Here is a 20,073-nt window from a genome sequence, read left to right on the forward strand (position 1 = left end):
ACCACTAATCTAGTCTGAAGGCTAAAACTTCCTGTTAGTCCAACATACAGGAACACATGTGTCCTACTGCTTGATTATCGTATTGTATTTTTTCCCCTCTGGCTTACCTTATGGCTCATGATGAACTAGGCTACCTCTCCCAATTTAGGAGTAGACTTAACCTCAGCTGAATGAATCCTTTCTCTGACGTTATCTCGTTCATTTTCTGAGGGGGAATAAGCAGTTGGTTAAACCAAGCAGTACTACGGAAGTAATCGTAGTATAAGTGGTGGGAAAAGTACTGTATTGTCATACTTGAGTAAAAGTAAAGATACCTTAATAGAAAATGACTCAAGTAAAAGTGAAAGTCAAGCAGTGAAATAGTACTTGAGTAAAAGTAAAAAAGTATTTGGCTTTAAATATACTTAAGTATCAAAAGTAAATGAATACATCATTTCTAATTCCTTATATTAACCAAACGAGACGACACTATTCTTTTGTTTGTTGAATTTATGGACAGCCAGGGGCTATCTCCAACACTCAGACATAATTTACAAATGAAGCATGTGTGTTTAATGAGTCCACCAGATCAGAGGCAGTTACCAGGGATGTTTTCTTGATAAATTGGACCATTTTCCTGTACTGTGTCACGGATTCCCCCGGTACTGCTGCTCATTCTGTTAACCAGTTCCGGAGGTCGGATGTCACTGATTGTGTTTGTATAAATGTGCCCTTTGTTTCCCCATTGGGCTGTCAATTATTGTTCCCATGTCCGATGGTCATGTGAGTATCTATGCGTTTGCGCAGCCTGTGCTGTGTGTTTTGTGCATTGTGTATTACGGGTCTCATCCCGTGTCGTTCTACGAGGTTTACCCTCGCTCTTTTGTTTGGGTACATCCTAGTGTCTTGTGGGTAATATGCACAAGTAAAGTGACTATGCATGGATAACAAACAGAGTAGCAGCAGTGTAAAAATGGGGGTGGGGTAGGGACAATGCAAATAGTCCGAGTACCCATTTAAGAGTCTTATGGCTTGGGGGTAGAAGCTGTTAAGAAGCCTTTTGGACCTAGACAGATACACCCCCCCCCCCAAAAAAAAAGTAATTACACCACTGCTTAGTGTTATGATTCTCACTGAGTCTCATATAAAAAGTTGCGAGTTGAGGTGTCTGGGGAGGAGGGGTGTGGTTGTGTAGAGTGTGTTTTTGTGCCTGTGTGCAAATAAAGGTCACTCAAACAGACGGGGACTTTCTATGATCCAGTGAGCATTAATTCATGGACCCACATAATGACCAAGTGAGAAGGTGTCTGCGACGTGAATTCATTTTCTGCTCTGCAAACAAGGTTGACCGACACCAACTAGGAGAATGACTCCAGAATGTCTACCAATCCAAGTTTGAATGTAATGAAGCACAAACTGTGACTGTACCCGCTCTCAGATGTACCTGAACAGGAGACCGTGTACGCTCTCTGTATATCTGACTGTTTCCTCTGTCACCATGGACTACAGGTCAAATGGGGTCTGGGTGAGAAAACCCTAGGCCCATTGAAGACCTCTAACTTGGACAGACACACAGGCAAAAGTCCATTTCATTTTGTTCCAAAAACTAAATGTTGCGTGTTACTGAACTTGACCAGAGGCTAAGAATGAAGTCGTCAGAGCCGTCATGTGTACTAAATGTCGATGAGAGGGGGATAAATCCCCTTGTCATTAAGGTTAAACCCCTGGAGTCTTAAAATCGCTGTGAAACTAATTCTTTGGAAAGAAGACTTGCAAAATTCTCCAATCTTCCAAAGCCAAGGGATTTTTCTGTACACACACACACACACACACACACACACACACACACACACACACACACACACACACACACACACACACACACACACACACACACACACACACACACACACACACACACACACACACACACACACACACACACACACACACACACACACACACTCCTTGCATCCTGTGCCATTGCATCACCATCGTGGGTGGGTCCGGTCGGTCGATGAGTAATGTGACTCAGCATGAGGTCATAGGCCCTCCTTCATAGTTCTGACCTCTCAAAAGTGGGTGGATGAGTGGATCATTGAAAACAACATCATCCTCTCTTTAAAGTGCAAATGCCCATGCATGTAGACCACCCCAAACTGACACTAGCAGACGCCGGGGACTGCCAACCCAATGTCTCTGTTCCAGGAACCAACCTCTCAGCACATTCCCACTGAGCTGTCTTCCTGCGTAATTGCCTCATTTTTGAGGTGACTCATTTTACAAGGCGTAGGGAGGGGAAGAGGAAAAGTCTTTTGATTTGTGGAAGTTTCTGTAATCGACCAGCCAACTTTGTGATCACTCTCTGTGCCCACTATTATAGACATTTACACGTGACTTCCTGCTTATAGAGGGCTGCAACGCCTATGGCCACATTGCACAGGTACAGTGTGTTAATATTTCCATACACTCAAAATGTTTTGACACTGAAATGACCCGTTTTGTTAGTAGTACAGAGGAGACCAATCTCCACGTTGTCTCCAAGGTGTTGACATTGAAGTCACCGATAGGCCAGCCAATGACTGAGCAGGATCCACATGATCTAAGGCACCCACCCGACAGCACTGTAATTGTGTCAGACATGTCAGATTGGGTTAGGGGGAAATACCAATGTGGCAAGTGGGAGTCCTAATGGGTTACAAGGTGTCGAAAGCATTCCACAAGGATGCTGGCCCATGTTGGCTGGAGATCCTTTGGGTGGTGGACCATTCTTGATACACACGGGAAACTGTTGAGCGTGAAAAACCTAGAAGCATTCTTGACACAAAGCGGTGCGCCTTGCACCGACTACCATAAAGGCACTTCAATATTGTGTCTTGCCTATTCATCCTCTGAATGGCACACATACACAATCCATGTCTCAATGCTTAGAAATACTCCTTTAACCTGTCTTCATCTACAATGATTGATGTGGATTTAACATCAATAAGGAATCATAGCTTTCACCTGGATTCACCAGTCTATGTCATGGAAATATACACTCGGTGTATATCACTGATCTGCCGATTTGAAGGGAATGTGAAACTATCTATGTAGCCTGCTCCCATACTGTATGTGCCATAGATAACTCTTCTATGGTGCCGTAGATAACTCTTTTATGGTGCTGAGAACTATTCTATTGTGCTGTAGATAACTATTCTATTGTTCTGTAGCTGATTCTTCTATTGTGCTGTAGATAACTATTCTATTGTGCTGTAGATAACTATTCTATGGTGCCGTAGATAACTATTTTATGGTGCTGAGAACTATTCTATTGTGCTGTAGATAACTATTCTATTGTGCTGTAGCTGATTCTTCTATTGTGCTGTAGCTGATTCTTCTATTGTGCTGTAGATAACTATTCTATTGTGCTGTTGCTGATTCTTCTATTGTGCTGTAAATAACTATTCTATTGTGCTGTAGATAACTATTCTATTGTGCTGTAGATAACTATTCTATTGTGCTGTAGCTGATTCTTCTATTGTGCTGTAGATAACTATTCTATTGTGCTGTAGATAACTATTATATTGTGCTGTAGATAACTATTCTATTGTGCTGTAGCTGATTCTTCTATTGTGCTGTAGATAACTATTCTATTGTGCTGTAGCTGATTCTTCTATTGTGCTGTAGCTGATTCTTCTATTGTGCTGTAGATAACTATTCTATTGTGCTGTAGCTGATTCTTCTATTGTGCTGTAGCTGATTCTTCTATTGTGCTGTAGATAACTATTATATTGTGCTGTAGATAACTGTTATAGTGTGCTGTAGATAACTATTCTATTGTGCTGTAGCTGATTCTTCTATTGTGCTGTAGATAACTATTATAGTGTGCTGTAGATAACTATTATAGTGTGCTGTAGATAACTGTTATAGTGTGCTGTAGATAACTATTCTATTGTGCTGTAGCTGATTCTTCTATTGTGCTGTAGATAACTATTATAGTGTGCTGTAGATAACTATTATAGTGTGCTGTAGATAACTATTATAGTGTGCTGTAGATAACTATTCTATTGTGCTGTAGCTGATTCTTCTATTGTGCTGTAGATAACTATTATAGTGTGCTGTAGATAACTATTCTATTGTGCTGTAGCTGATTCTTCTATTGTGCTGTAGATAACTATTATATTGTGCTGTAGATAACTATTCTATTGTGCTGTAGATAACTATTATAGTGTGCTGTAGATAACTATTCTATTGTGCTGTAGATAACTATTCTATTGTGCTGTAGCTGATTCTTCTATTGTGCTGTAGATAACTATTATATTGTGCTGTAGATAACTATTCTATTGTGCTGTAGATAATTATTATAGTGTGCTGTAGATAACTATTCTATTGTGCTGTAGATAACTATTCTATTGTGCTGTAGCTGATTCTTCTATTGTGCTGTAGATAACTATTATATTGTGCTGTAGATAACTATTATATTGTGCTGTAGATAACTATTCTATTGTGCTGTAGATAACTATTCTATTGTGCTGTAGATAACTATTATATTGTGCTGTAGCTGATTCTTCTATTGTGCTGTAGATAACTATTATATTGTGCTGTAGATAACTATTCTATTGTGCTGTAGCTGATTCTTCTATTGTGCTGTAGATAACTATTCTATTGTGCTGTAGATAACTATTCTATTGTGCTGTAGATAACTATTCTATTGTGCTGTAGCTGATTCTTCTATTGTGCTGTAGATAACTATTCTATTGTGCTGTAGATAACTATTATATTGTGCTGTAGATAACTATTCTATTGTGCTGTAGCTGATTCTTCTATTGTGCTGTAGATAACTATTCTATTGTGCTGTAGCTGATTCTTCTATTGTGCTGTAGCTGATTCTTCTATTGTGCTGTAGATAACTATTATATTGTGCTGTAGATAACTGTTATAGTGTGCTGTAGATAACTATTATAGTGTGCTGTAGATAACTATTCTATTGTGCTGTAGATAACTATTATATTGTGCTGTAGATAACTATTCTATTGTGCTGTAGATAACTATTATATTGTGCTGTAGCTGATTCTTCTATTGTGCTGTAGATAACTATTCTATTGTGCTGTAGCTGATTCTTCTACATTGTTAAGCCATCCCTGATCTCAGGCATGATAATAGGAGTGAACAAAAAACTGATATGGAGGTTTTGAGCACAGCCCAGATCTCAGTGACTTAAGCTCAGTCTCTGGGACAGGTTTAAAAGAGTGTCAATGCTAGTCTGTGACATGTGACGCAGCTTTATTCCTCCGAACCCTTTCCACCTCAACAGAGTGCACCTTCATCACACGCGACGGGGGTCCGATCGAGTGGCCGACCTGACCATCTGGAAATCACTTATCTACCCCTCCGATGAATATAATGAGTCAGTCAGCTGATCTCTTGACTGCGTAGACAGGCGACCCCTGTGACCCCGCGGGTTATCCATTCCAAATGGCTGGCAAATCCAATCGCAGAGCGCTACGGTTATAAGGAGCTACAGGCGCTGCATGGTTCCCAATGAACGCAGGTTTAAACAACAGGAAAAATGTAGTTTCTTTCCTCTCAGTACAAATCATCAGCCAGCTCCTGCTCCTGTGTTTTAAAGGGCCCGACTGGGCGAAAACGAGCCTTTTTGTGAGCTTTGTGTCCGCCAAATGCGCCAATCATCTCCATTTGAAAAGGGGGAGAACTTGAGAAGTGTACTGTTCTAGTCAGGAGCAGACAATCAAGTGGAAACGGTGGTAAACTTGGGATATGGATTGTCCGAGCTCTTACAATGTCATTATTTCCGCATGGCGTTGTCAATATGACTATGATATTATAATGTGAGAGGGTGTAGACCAACTCAGTAAAGGGTGTTTTAATGAGACGCAATGAGGAAATGATGCTTGTTTTATCGCCTCTATCGTTGGGCTGCTGTCCCAGCCAACTCCCCATTGCTTTGTTAGCATGTCAGACATGCCCCAGCACAGACGAGACAACGCACCGACGCGGCTGAATGTAAAGGTCTCCTTTGCTCGTGCTCTGGTGAATCCAGGCATGCTTAGTTCCCTTCCCTGATAGAATCACTGTTTTGGCTGTGCTCGTGTTGCTACGGTGGTGGACGAGAACAAACGCACGAAAAGTCTCACCTGTCACCAAGAGGTTGACGGAGAGAAAGGGGGGGACCCGGAGGTGCGACTTGCAATGGAGTCTTTGTCAAGACAGCCAAAATCGAGCGTCGTCAGCCTTTTTTTCCAATACAAATTCAATTGCTGAAATAAAGATCAGTGTTCCATGACTTTTAAAAAGCCAACGGTGAGGTAGTTATTTCCCCAATAGACTCACTCTATTTCATTCAGCTTTATTAAAACAAGATTTATTCGGGGTGCAGCAAGGAAGATGGACACAGAGATGGCAGCAGAAAGGGACGTGGCTTGACACCTTACGAGAGTGCTGATCACGGCGAAGAAAAGGACGGACTGCAACGTTTAGAAATATAGCCTGTTTCTCTCCAGACAGTCTGGCTGCCCCCCCAGGTACTAGGTGTTGAGGGAAAGGCATGCCTGCTAAGTGGACACCCATGCCGGTGTTATCTGATCTAAGGTTTACAGGTTCAGTTGTTTCATCTCCCTCATCTCGTCTTTGTCTTCGCCTCCTCTCCTCTCCCCAACACACAACACAGCTGAGGCGATTGCGTCGCAAATGCTGCTGGAGCAATAAGCACAGCCGGAAAAAACAAGAGTACGGCGTTTCCACCAGCAAACGACAAGCCAAAGATGATATTAAGTCATGTAATGTCTGGTTTGTAATCTCACATCAAGAGAAGGTGTGAGGGAGGAAGGCGATAAGAATCTGACCAAGTCAGTGAGGACGATACGGACGGAAAAAGACAGGGCAAATGAGTGAAAGATGAGGAGGAGAGGAAGGGGAGAAGAGCGAGACGATTCAGTAGCTTCAGGGAGAAGCTCACTGTGGTCGGATTGGAGGACCGTTTGGCCAAATTTGACCTTTGACCTCTTAGCATATCCGGACAGACATTGGGCAGAGAACAGGGCTCTTGTGTTGGAAAAAACAGGTAGGATTGCTACACGCCCTAACACACATAGACTCCATTGGTTCATTATGTCACATGCTGTCTCGGGAACTCAAAGCTCAAAACTAAAATCACCAACCTGTCGAAATAATACCCAATATCCTAAACCAAGTTGACTGGTTAATAAATAAGTTAGCGCTCGGCTCAGGTAACTCACTTCCCAATGCGGCCATGCGATTAGAGGGCTTGTGTTGTTATTTCAGGGTGGTTTCTTTTGGCCACGAGCACAGCCCCAGTTAGTATGGCGAGTGCTTAATGTGTTATCCAGTTGGCTCGAAGGACTGGATCAACAAGACCTGTTTTCTCTCTGCGTACAATGAATTAGGGCGATACCCTTCGCCAGCAGTCCCCACAGGAAAGTCATCACGGTGAGTTCCAAAGCAAGACTCTAAAAAGCTGCACCTTGTCACATGTCACATGTCTAGCTTTAGACATGATAAAGCCACCTACTTTTTTTTACACGTAACTTAAAGGCAGAGGAGAGAGAGAGATACATTGATTTATAGGGGAAACGTTTCAGGGTCACTATTGAAGGCTGGAGTGTACAGTCTACTACTGGCTCTTGGCCAAGTGTTTCCCTTTGGTCTGGGTCTTCTGTTCTCCTCTTCAAAAATGTCTGCATCTCAGGACCTCTCTCTCTCTCTCTCTCTTTCTTTCCTTTCTCTCTCCTTTTCTCTCTCTTAGTGTAACAAATAAACACAAAGTAGAACAAATAAACAAGCATGGGCCCCCGTTGAAAGAGAGGCAGAGAGAAAGAGGTGGTGAGAGAAAGAAGGAGAGAGAGCAGCAAGAAAGAGGGGTAGAGAAAGAGAGAGAGAGAGAGAGAGAGAGAGAGAGAGAGAGAGAGAGAGAGAACTGTTCCTGGCTGAGTAGAGATGTCTGGAGCTCCAGGTCGGTCCTGAGCTCCTGATTCCACTCCAGCAGCAGGAGGGAGAAGAGAGGATGGAAATGATGGAAAAGAAACAAGAAGTGGGAGGAAAGAAAAGCAAATGTGCAGGAGAGGGGCTAGAGGAGAAGAGAGGGGTTAGAGGAGAGGGGCTAGAGGAGAGGAGAGGGGTTAGAGGAGAAGGGCTAGAGGAGAGGAGAGGGGCTAGAGGAGAGGAGAGGGGTTAGAGGAGAGGGGCTAGAGGGGAGGGGTTAGAGGAGAGTGGCTAGAGGAGAGGAGAGGGGTTAGAGGAGAGGGGCTAGAGGAGAGGGGTTAGAGGCGAGGAGCTAGAGAAGAGGGGTTGGAGGAGAGGGGCTAGGGAGGAGGGGCTGGAGAGGGGCTAGAGGAGAGGGGCTAGAGGAGAGGAGCTAGAGAAGAGGGGTTAGAGGAGAAGGGTTAGATGGGAGGGGCTAGAGGAGAGGAGAGGGGTTAGAGGAGATGAACTAGAGAAGAGGGGTTAGAGGAGAGGGGCTGGAGGAGAGGGGCTAGAGGAGAGGAGTTGGAGGACAGGGGCTAGAGAAGAGGGGCTGGAGGAGAGGGGTTGGAGAAGAGGGGCTGGGGGAGAGGGGTTAGAGAAGAGAGGCTGGAGGGGAGGGGCTAGAGAGGAGGGGCTGGAGGAGAGCGGTTCGAGAAGTGGGGCTGGAGGAGAGGAGTTAGAGAAGTGGGGCTGGAGGAGAGGGGTTAGAGAAGAGGGGTTGGAGAAGAGGGGCTAGAGGAGAGGAGCTAGAGGAGAGGGGCTAGAGGAGAGGGGTTAGAGAAGAGGGGTTGGAGAAGAGGGGCTGGAGAAGAGGGGCTAGAGGAGAGGGGTTGGAGAAGAGGGGCTGGAGGAGAGGGGCTAGAGGAGAGTGGATAGAAAAGAGGGGCTGGAGGAGAGGGGCTAGAGGAGAGGGACTAGAGAAGAGGGGCTAGAGAGGGGCTAGAGGGGTTAGAGGAGAGGGGCAGGAGGAGAGGGGCTGGAGGAGATGGGTTAGAGGAGGGGAGCTAGAGGAGTGGGGCTGGAGGAGATGGGTTAGAGGAGAGGGGCTGGAGGAGAGGGGCTAGAGGAGAGGGGCTAGAGGGGTTAGAGGAGAGGGGCTAGAGAAGAGAGGTTAGAGGAGAGAGGCTAGAGGAGACGGGTTAGAGGAGAGGGGCTAGAAGAGAGGGGTTAGAGAAGAGGGGCTGGAGGAGAGGGACTAGAGGAGAGGGACTCGAGGAGAGGGACTCGAGGAGATGGGCTATAGAGGAGAGGGGCTAGAGGAGAGGGGTAAGACAGCTGAATTGAAATGACAAGAGGGTAGAGCAAGTAATAACAGGTAAGGAGAGGAGAAGAGAGAGAAAGAAAGGATTGAGGAGAAAAAGACGGAGGACGTGAAATGAGAGGGGAAAAGTGATGAGTCAGCAGGGGAAATATGTGAGTCGCTGCCTGCATGACGGTCGCCAGGGTAGGCAGCATACACACAGAGAGTGATATATACAACAAAGTATCCTGCAGAACCAGCGGGAGCCCCAGGCCTCGACCTTGCCAAAATAAAAGAGCGGTAGTTGTGGTTTGTGTATATGGTGTTACCACGTCGTAAATTTGAACCGTTCCTGTGGCGTGCGGGTCAGTGTGACGTCGCCGCACACCGCAGCTCCACTGTGACACATACACACAGTACTGTCGAGGTTGTCATCGGTTCTCTTATTTGATTGGAATTAGTGTGGAGACTTGGGTTTGTTCACTCAGTTTGCTGTTTGCCCTCTCGTCCTACAGTTTCTCTCGTTTCCCCTCCCTGTCACTTTTGATTCATCTCCCACCTCCTCTCTCTGTCTCTTCTTCTCACTCAATTCTCTCCGTCTCTCTTTTAATGGTGCTCCAGAACTTTTGTATAATTTCAGACGGTAGTTTTAAAAGTGGTGCTCACGAGCAAAAACTGGTCCCCGTTTTTTGTATACTACGTCATCCAATTGTGTACTACATCATCCAATTGTGTACTACATCATCCAATTGTGTACTACGTCATCCAATTGTGTACTACGTCATCCATTTCGTATGATATGTTACGTAATAAATAACAACATAACAAATGCAATTCGTATGATATGTTATTCATTTAATTTGTACAATATGTTACGAATTTGTTGTGCATAAGATCCCAGGCTGCATCTTTTAAAGACCATAACGGGTACATAGAATATGTGTTTGTGGTAGAACGGTTTCCACCCCTCACTCAACACCGCTGACCCAGGCAGCACTTCCTGTCTGTGACCCCTATCAGCTCACAGAGGTGAAAGGTCATACCACTGGACAGATGTCGCTCAGTTAACCTAGCCTGTAAACCAGACTCTCTCTACGTCTCACTTCCTCTCCCTCCCCCTTTTCTATCTCTACCTCTCTTCCCCGCCCCCCTCTTTCTACCCTTTCTCTCCCTCACTCTCTCCCTCACTCTCTCCCTCTCGCTTTTCCTCCATACACAGTTCTAACCACTCTAACCGCTCCCATACAGTGAACCTAGAGTGAACCTTGTGTCTGTCTCTGCAAGTGAGAGAAACAGGGTGCTGGTCCCGGGACTGGAATGGTCCGCCGCTCTCCCAGGTTTCCCATTTGGGATTTATTGGCTTGATGGATGCAGCCTGGGCATCGGTGAGTGTGGTTCCCACGGGTTTACCTGCCATCTGGGGAGGGATCCATTTTCAACTCCCATTGCTCCTCTCATTCCCCGTTCTCACTCGAAGCCTCAGAGGCACACAGTGGACGTGTCACACGAAGATAGGGGGCTGCTGCGCTAGCTCAAACCGTGCAGACTGACGGGAGAACTGGAGAGATAAGGAGAATGAGAGGCTGTGAAAGAGAGCGAGAGAGAGAGAGAGAAAGGGGGAGAGTGAGAGAGAGTGTAACAGAGACAAATGTCCTCCTTTGTGCTACCTATATCCCCCCAGTAGAATCCCCATACTTTAATGAAGACAGCTTCACCATCCTGGAGGGGGAAATCAATCATTTTAAGGCCCAGGGACATGTACTAGTCTGTGGCGACCTAAATGCCAGAACTGGACAAGAAACTGACACCCTCAGCACACAGGGGGACAAACTCCTGCAGCTCTGTCGCACGCTGGGTACGTACATAGTCAATGGAAGTCTTTGAGGGGCCTCCTATGGTAGGTACATCTATAGCTGATCTCTTGGCAGTAGTACTATAGACTAATTTATCACTGACCTCAACCCAGAGTCTCTCAAGAGTGTTCACGTCAGCCCACTGATACCCCTATCAGAATCACAGTTTATTTGAACAGAGCAATACTCAATCATGAGGCATCAAAGCCAAAGGAACTGAATAATATTAATAAATGCTATAGATGGAAGGAATGTAGTGTGGAAACCTACCAAAAAACAACACATTCAATCCCTTTTAGACAACTTCCTGGACAAAACATTCCACTGTAATAGTGAAGGTGTAAACATGGCAGTAGAACATCTAAACAGTATATTTGACCTCTCAGCTTCCTTAGCAAATCAAAAAAAAATCTAACAGAAAGCCGAAGAAAATGAACAACAATGACAAATGGTTTGATGAAGAATTCAAGAAACCTGAGAAAGAAATTGAGAAACCTACCCAAACAAAAACATAGAGACCTTCACTATTGCGAATCACTAACACAATACAAAAATACACTGCGGAAAAAGAAGGAACAGCACGTCAGAAATCAGCTCAATGTTTTTGAATAATCCATAGACTCTAATCACTTCTGGGAAAATTGGAAAACACTAAACAAACAACAACACGAAGAGTTATCTATCCAAAATGGAGATGTATGGGTAAACCACTTCTCCAATCTTTTTGGTCCTCTGCTAGCAAAAACATATACACGATCAAATAAAAGTCCCACTGGATTCTCCAATTACATTGCATGAACTACAGGACAAAATACAACCATTCAACCCAAAAAGTGCTGTCGTGTTGATGGTATCCTCAATGAAATGATAAAATATACAGACAACAAATTCCAATTGGCAATACTTAAACTCTTTAACATCACCCTTAGCTCTGGCATCTTCCCCAATATTTGGAACCAAGGACTGATCATCCCAATCCACAAAAGTGGAGACATATTTGCCCCCAATAACTACTGTGGAATGTGCATCAACAGCAACCTTGGGGAAATCCTCTGCATTTTCATTAACAGCAGATTCGTACATTTCCTCAGTGAAAACAATGTACTGAGCAAATGTCAAATTGGCTTTTTACCAAATTACTTTACCAAAACAAAGGCAAAGTGTTCTCATGCTTTGTTGATTTAAAAAAAGACTGACTCAATTTGGCTGGTGCAGCTTGAGCCCCACCCTCTTCAACATATATCATCGAATTGGCGAGGGCACTAGAACGGTCTGCAGCACCCGGCCTCACCCTACTAGAATATGAAGTCAAATGTCTACTGTTTGCTGATGATCTGGTGCTTCTGTCACCAACCAAGGAGGGCCTACAGCAGCACCTACTGTAGATCTTCTGCACAGATTCTGCCACACCTGGGCCCTGACAGTAAATCTCAGTAAGACAAAAAATAATGGTGTTTGAAAAAAGGTCCAGTTGCCAGGACCAGAAATACAAATTCCATCTTGCCTTAGAGCACACAAAAAACTATTGCATACCTCAGCCTAAACATCAGAGCCACAGGTAACTTCCACATAGCTGTGAACGAGCTGAGAGACAAGGCAAGAAGGGCCTTCTATGCCATCAAAGGGAACATAAAATTCGACATACCAATTAGGATCTGGCTAAAAAATACTTGAATCAGTTATAGAACCCATTGCTTTTTATGGTTTGTGAAGTCTGGGGTCCTCTCACCAACCAAGAATTCACAAAATGGGACAAACACGAAACTGAGACTCTGCATGCAGAATTCTGCAAAATATCTTCAGTGTACAACGTAAAACACCAAATAATGCATGCAGATCAGAATTAGGCCGATACCCGCTAATGATCTAAATCCAGAAAAGAGACGTTAAATTCTACAACCGCCTAAAAGGAATCGATACCCAAACCTTCCATAATAAAGCAATTACCTACAGAGAAATTAACCTGGAGAAGAGTCCCCTAAGCAAGCTGGTCCTGGGGCTCTGTTCACAAACACAAACACACCCCACAGAGCCCCAGGACAGGAAAACAATTAGAACCAACCAAATCATGAGAAAACAAAAAGATAATTACTTGACACGTTGGAAAGACTTAACAAAAAAACTGAGCAAACTAGAATGCTATTTGGCCCTTAACAGAGAGTACACAGTGGCAGAATACCTGACCACTGTGACTGAAACAAACTTAAGGACAGCTTTGACTATGTACAGACGCTATGTACAGGCTCTTGCTATTGAGAAAGGCTCTCAAGAGAAGACAGGCTATGTGCTCACTGTTTCCATTGATCATCCTTGAGATGTTTCTACAACTTGATTGGAGTCCACCTGTGGTAAATTTAACTGATTGGAAAGATTTTGAAAGAAGGTCCCACAGTGCATGTCAGAGCAAAAACCAAGCAATGTGGTTGAAGGAATTGTCCGTAGAGCTCTGAGACAGGATAGTGTCAAGGCACAGATCTGGGTGGTACAAAAACAATTCTGCAGCATTGAAGGTCCCCAAGAACACAGTGGCCTCCATCATTCTTAAATATAAGAAGTTTGGAACCACCAAGACTCTTCCTAGAGCTGGCTGCCTGACTGAGCAATCGGGGGAGAATGGCCTTGGTCAGGGAGGTGATCAAGAACCCGATGGTCACTCTCACAGAGCTCCAAAGTTCCTCTGTGGAGATGGGAGAAACTTCCAGAATGACAACCATCTCTGCAGCACTCCACCAATCAGGCCTTTATGGTAGAGTGGCCAGACGGAAGCCACTCCTCAGTAAAAGGTACATGACAGCCCGCTTGGAGTTTGCCAAAAGGCACCTAAAGGACTCTCAGACCATGAGAAACAAGATTCTCTGGTCTGATGAAACCAAGATTGAACTCTTTGGCCTCAATGCCAAGTGTCACCTGACACCATCCCTATGGTGAAGCATGGTGGTGGCAGCATCACTCTGTGGGGATGTTTTTCAGTGGCAGGAACTGGAAGACTAGTCAGGATCGAGGGAAAGATGAATGGAGTAAAGTACAGAGAGATCCTTGATGAAAACCTGCTCCAGAGCACTCAGAACCTCCGACTGGGGCGAAGGTTCACCTTCCAACAGGACACCTTTTGAAGCACACAGCCAAGACAACGTATGAGTGGCTTTGTTTGGGACAGGTCTCTGAATGTCCTTGAGTGGCCCAACCAGAGCCTGGACTTGAACCCGATCGAACATCTATCCTGACAGAGCTTGAGAGGATCTGCAGAGAAGAATGGGAGAAACTCCCCAAATACAGTTGTGCCAAGCTTGTAGTGTTATACCCAAGAAGAGTCGAGGCTGTAATCACTCCAAAGGTGCCCAAACAAAATACTGAATGAAGTGTCTGAATATTTATGTTATGTGATATTGCACTTTCTTGTTTTTTATAAATTAGCAAACATTTCTAAAACCCTGTTTTTGATTTGTCATTATGGGGTATTGTGTGTAGATTGATGAGGGGGAAAAAAACAATTTAATAAATTTTAGAATAAAGCTGTAGCGTAACAAAATGTAACAAAAAGTCAATGGGTCTGAATACTTTCCGAATGCATTGTATTTCTTATCCTGGCCATGCATTAGCCAAGTAGCCTATCCTCCTTCTATATGGAGGCTTTGGCTATTATGCTGTTGCAGTATTCACAATTCACCTGCAGTGCATAAGCTACTTCATTCAGGTGTCCCCATTTTCAAAGAGCGACTCTTGCCTGGTTACCAATGACACGCTCCTTCAAACATACGCTATTCAAATGATTCATTCCTATAACACCCCATCAATGGTCGGCCTCGGCTACAGTGGCTTGCGAAAGTATCCCCCCCCCCCTTGGCATTGTTCCTATTTTGTTGGCTTAACAACCTGGAATTAAAATAGATTTTTGGGGGGGTTGTATAATTTGATTTACACAACATGTCTACCTCTTTGAAGAAGCAAACATTTTTTTGGTGTGAACCAAACAACAAATAAGACAAAAAAATTGAACATTTGAGCGTGTATAACTATCCACCCCCCCAAAGGCAGTACTTTGTAGAGCCACCTTTTGCAGCAATTACAGCTGCAAGTCTCTTGGGGTGTGTCTCTATAAGCTTGGCACGTCTAGCCACTGGGATTCTTGCCCATTCTTCAAGGCCAAACTGCTCCGGCTCCTTCAAGTTGGATGGGTTCCGCTGGTGTACAGCAATCTTTAAGTCATACCACAGATTCTCAATTGGATTGAGGTCTGGGCTTTGACTAGGCTATTGAAAGACATTTAAATGTTTCTCCTTAAACCCCTCTGGTGTTGCTTTAGCAGTATGCTTAGGGTCATTGTCCTAATATATAATATAATAATATATGCCATTTAGCAGACACTTTTATCCAAAGCGACTTACAGTCATGTGTGCATACATTCTACGTATGGGTGGTCCCGGGAATCGAACCCACTACCCTGGCGTTACAAGCGCCATGCTCTGCTGGAAGGTGAACCTCCATCCCTGTCTCAAATCTCTGGAAGACTGAAACAGGTTTTCCTCAAGAATTTCCCTGTATTTAGCATCATCCATCATTCCTTCAATTCTGACCAGTTTCCCAGTCCCTGCCCATGAAAAACATCCCCACAGCATGCTGCTGCCACCACCATGCTTCTCGGGGTGATGAGAGGTGTTGGGTTTGTGCCAGACATCGTGTTTTCCTTGATGGCCAAAAAGCTACATTTTAGTCTAATCTGGTCAGATTCATCAAGGTTTTCTATTCTCTTTTTCTAGTCTTCACGGTTTTGACCCTTGCCTGTTTTTTTATGGACTCCCTACCCGCCTGCCTGACCCTTCTGCCTGCCCTGACATCGAGCCTGTCTGCCACTCTTCTACCTTCTTGGACTCAGAATCTGGTTTTGACCTTTAACCTGTCCACGACCATTCTCTTGCTTACTCCTTTTGGATTAAATAAACAACAAAGACTCTAACCATCTGTGTCTGCATCTGGGTCTCACCTTGTGCCCTTATATATAATTTATTTACTTATCAAAACCCAGGCCTTTAGTGCCACCACAAGCTATTGCACTTCCTCATTCCAACAATGAAAATAGCTCAAATATTTTTGACACACCCCCAGACCTATAGCCCTACCACAAGATTTACAATTGCATTAGGGTTGTTAAAATAGAGCCCCAAGAAGGGGCTCGAACCAACCATTAAAAAAAAAATATCACGCTCCCTTGGTAACTCTAATGAACATATCCTCCGCAGCAAAGGTAACTCTGGGTCTTCATTTCAAGTGGTGGTTCAGGTGATTACCTCATGAAGCTGGTTGAGAGAATGCCAAGAGTGTGCAAAGCTGTCATCAAGGCAAAGGGTGGGTACTTTGAAGAATCTCAAATATAATATATTTTTTCTATTTGTTTAACACTTTTTTGGTTACTACATGATTCCATATGTGTTATTTCATAGTTTTGATGTCTTTCTACAATGTAGAAAATAGTACAAATTAAGGAAAATCATTGAATGAGGAGGTGTGTCCAAACTTTTGACTGGCACTGTATATAAACAGTCTCCTTTTCCTTTCTCTGAAGTGGCGCGTGGCGGAAGAGGGTCAGAGTGGGGACCATATGAGGTAACTCATCCCTGCTTTTAACAAGATCCCCACCTCACACAAAGGAAGCCCACTGTGGCCGCTGGGTCTATTGTTAGCTGCCACGCTGCATTCTGGTCCAGGTGGAGGTGTATTAAGTGAGCTAGCTGAGCTCGGGGTGTAATCAGTGAGCCTCAACACACACACACACACACAACCTTTGACACTAGATGAATGAGCACTGTTTTCACCCAGGCACACTGACTCTCCTTCGCCACACATAAACCCTGTTAAAAATAGTTTTTTTTACCTCAACTTATGGCCTCTCTGATTGGATAGTATACACGGCAAAGGTGCGCTACAATGTTAAAGATAACACAGGACTGTTCATGTGTGCGTGTGTCTGTCTGTGCCTGTGCATGGGCCCCTGGGCATGATGGATCTGCAGATGTGTGTCTGGCGTACTGGTCTGATGCTTGACATGTAATGAAACATGAAACACATTAAAATGCCCATAAATATAAACACATACACAATCTCATACGATGCTTTCTTGAACAGTTTTGCTTCATTCCACTACCAATATGGCCTATGTTTGGTGTTGGATTGCGGTCCGTGGTTCAACACAAACTTTCCCAGTACCCGTCCGTGTTTTCAGCAGAGTGGCTATTTTGCAATTCCAAAACAAGAGGGAATCTACTAATACGCATCCACACACAGCAGGGATAAACAAAACCAGATGAGTTGTGTTATTGGTTGCGTCAGGGCTGCAAGGGCTGGATGTATGCAACAGGGCAGTTGTGCCAAAGCCAGGGAGCGAAACAAACACACACACATCCGCACGCATACACACACTCATGCAAAAACATGCATACGCAAATGCTTGCGTGCACACACACACACACACGTGCACACACACACACACTCCTCCTCGTACCCCCACAAGCACAACACAGCGTGTTTGTCATGAGGATTCAATGTTTACAGTGACCGTCGACTGATTTATGGGCTCAGCGTAATCATCAGGCTAACCGACTATACGGGTGTAAAAAAAAAACAACAACATTGGTGCATCCTGGGAAATGGGCCCTGGCTGGAGGAAAGCCTTCTGATGATAAGGCTGACTGAGATGGATAGGTAGATTAGGAGAAGAGAGCGAGAGAGCTGCCGGCAGGCAGGCAAGCACAGACAGACAGCAAATGGAAAGTTACTGGATCATCCTCCCACAGTTCATTCTAGCAGACCCCAGAAATGAAGACTAAAAAAACAAACATGCTAGATTGGCTCTATGAACTCAGCAGGCCTCTTCACAGCAGAGTCACAGCGTCTCATATAGACAGTGAGCCGGCTGCCCTCTGACTGGTCTTGTGCGAAAACACAGCTGTGCCGCTGTGCACCGTGACAGGAAAGGCAAGGTCGAGACGTAACGTGGGCTGGAGAAGGAGAAGGTCTGGAACCATCGACTGCAAGTGGTTTCACTGGGGAGGAGAGTGTGGGGACGGAGCACGAGTGGACAGTGAGGAGAAAATGGATGAGAAAGGGAGCGCGATCGGATAGTTACAGTGTGTGTGTGTTCAATGTACGTTTGGTGGGACGTTGATGGAATATTCTCCTGACCCTCAGGAAACTGGACACATGAGTATTCTAGCAACGTTCTCGTGAAACGTGTTTAGAACATTCAGATCTTATATTCTGGGGAACATGGCATCCGTGCTCTGTGTACATTTGATGTGACGTTGATGGAATATTCTCCTGGCCCACAGAAAGATGGACATCGGGTTGTTCTTGCAACGGCCCATAAAATGTGTCTGGGGACGTTAATGTTGCATATTCTAAGAATATTGTAACCGCGTTCCAGATAAGTTCTGCTTGACATGAAGGGAATGTTCTAACTTTAACACCAAAACATGCTCAGAAAATAAGTTCTCGGAATTGTTTTGCTAGCATAGATAGCATGTTCCCCGAATGGAAAACTGGACACTCAAAAATTAGGGGAACATTACCGGTAACATTACAAAAACATTCTCTAACCCTAGAATTGTTAGCTGGGGTTTCCATTAAACAGTAAACACATTAAACAGTAAACACACACTTTATGTATGCCATCACTATCCTGTGTTTAACAAAGCTTGTTTGAAAAGAGAGACCTTATAGGACATTAACAATCCGACACTGAATCGTATCTAGTGACCATCATTAATCAGAGAAATGTTAGCTGACACACATACACATCTCCGCCAGGGCTATAGGCCTAGCATAAACATCCTGTGGTGTGTGTGCGTGTATATGACATAATAAAGCATTGTGTGTGTGTGTGTGTGTGTGTGTGTGTGTGTGTGTGTGTGTGTGTGTGTGTGTGTGTGTGTGTGTGTGTGTGTGTGTGTGTGTGTGTGTGTGTGTGTGTGTGTGTGTGTGTGTGTGTGTGTGTGTGTGTGTGTGTGTGTGTGTGTGTGTGTGTGTGTGTGTGTGTGTGTGTGTGTGTGTGTTAATCTCCAGCTGTTGCTTATGGAACACTAGGGAACACAGGCACAGTGCCAGGAGGGTAAGTGTACACATCTGTCACTAAAGGGATAGAATCTGTCCTCTCTCTCCCTCGCTATCTGCTAAGACCTGGGAGAATGAATTTGCCACAAACACTTCATCATACTGTATGTTGACAGCATAACATCAGCACACAAACCTAACACCTCGCATGCCATGTGCTGGTGGGAATTTAACGTTTCGATTCACAAAACAAGCGGTGACCAAACTTGATATGGTATTAAATAAATAGTACTTGTTTTGCGAATCTGTCATTATCCACATTTGCATGTAAAAGGGGAGTTATTATACTTGAATTGTGCTGTTATAATGTTTTGTTTTCGCTTTTTGTGAAATAGTATAACTTTTACTCGTGAGAGGACGTCATGCCAGCAACTACAGTCTCTTTTGTGAAACGGAACACTGGTGCTGAGGTCCTTGGATACAATTATTGAACAGTTTGATAGCACAATCAGCCAGTTGGTTGGTTATTCAGTGGGCTGGGATTGGACCAAACTCAAGCACCACTTGGCCAATACTGTTGTTCAAGGCCAGAGGGAGGACCACCAACCTTTATTTTTATCATCATTGGAAAGTTATCACATTTTTTTGCTCATTTAAATCAGAGGCTTTGCTCAAATGCAAACAGAAATGTGAGAATGAAGGACTTTGTTGCATTCGTGGGCCTGTTCAAAAAATATATACAGTGAGTATAAAAAACATTAAGTTCAACCTGCTCTTTCCACTCTTTCAACATAAACTGACCAGGTGAATCCAGGTGAAAGCTATGATCCCTTATTGATGTCCCTTGTAAAATCCACTTCAATCAGTGTAGATGAAAGAGAGGAGACAGGTTAAAGAAGGATTTGCAAGTCTTGAAACAATTGAGACATGGACTGTGTGTGTGCCATTCAGAGGTTGAATGGGCAAGATAAAACA

This window comes from Oncorhynchus gorbuscha, linkage group LG21 (assembly GCF_021184085.1).
Source record: "Oncorhynchus gorbuscha isolate QuinsamMale2020 ecotype Even-year linkage group LG21, OgorEven_v1.0, whole genome shotgun sequence".
NCBI lineage: Eukaryota > Metazoa > Chordata > Actinopteri > Salmoniformes > Salmonidae > Oncorhynchus > Oncorhynchus gorbuscha.